Source organism: Lytechinus variegatus, chromosome 12 (genome assembly GCF_018143015.1).
Source record: "Lytechinus variegatus isolate NC3 chromosome 12, Lvar_3.0, whole genome shotgun sequence".
Lineage (NCBI taxonomy): Eukaryota > Metazoa > Echinodermata > Echinoidea > Temnopleuroida > Toxopneustidae > Lytechinus > Lytechinus variegatus.
In genome coordinates, this window is record NC_054751.1 from 8,471,256 (window position 1) to 8,472,060 (window position 805).

Consider the following 805-nt stretch of genomic DNA (forward strand, 5'->3'; position numbering starts at 1 on the left):
CATAATGTACAAATTGCATAATTTTCCTCCAAATATTTTAAAAATGCTGTATTATGCTATTATTTCACCATTTTTAAATTATGGCATTCTTGCCTGGGGAAGTTCTGCGAATATTTATTTAGACAGATTACATAAACTTCAAAAACGTGCAGTCAGAATTATAAACAACTCCCCTTTTTACGCCCATTCTTATCCTATTTTTCAATCACTTAAAATTTTAAATATTTATGATATGTACAAATATGAAATGGGACTTTTTATGTATCTATGTTCTAAAGGACTTTTACCTTCTTATTTATTGAACTGTTTTAAATTAAATTATAATATTCATGAATACCCTACTAGAAATGCTGCAAACTTCCACTTCCCTAAAATAAGAACTTGCCTTTCTCATAAATCTATTTTCTTTCGTGGCCCACTACTTTGGAATTCTTTGCCGGTTAATTTGAAAACGTCTTGTTCTTTTAATATTTTCAAACGTAACTTCAGAAACTTTATATTTGATAAGTAAACCTGTTTGTAAATATTTTTTATATATATAATCTAAATCTTACCATTTGTGTATCTATGCCTTTGTATTGTCTCCTAATTGTCTTTTTTACTTTTGATATTGTCAATAATCATTATTCTTTTTAAAGTAAGTTGGGTCGGCCTTTTTATAAGGATATTCTTTTCTTTTTGGCTGCTTCCCTCTCAATGCTTTTTTATGTCTTTGATGTTATGTAAACTTTGTTCCTATGTATTTTACCACATTTTGTTGATTTTTATGCAGAGAGCAAAATAAACTTGAATTGATTAATTGATT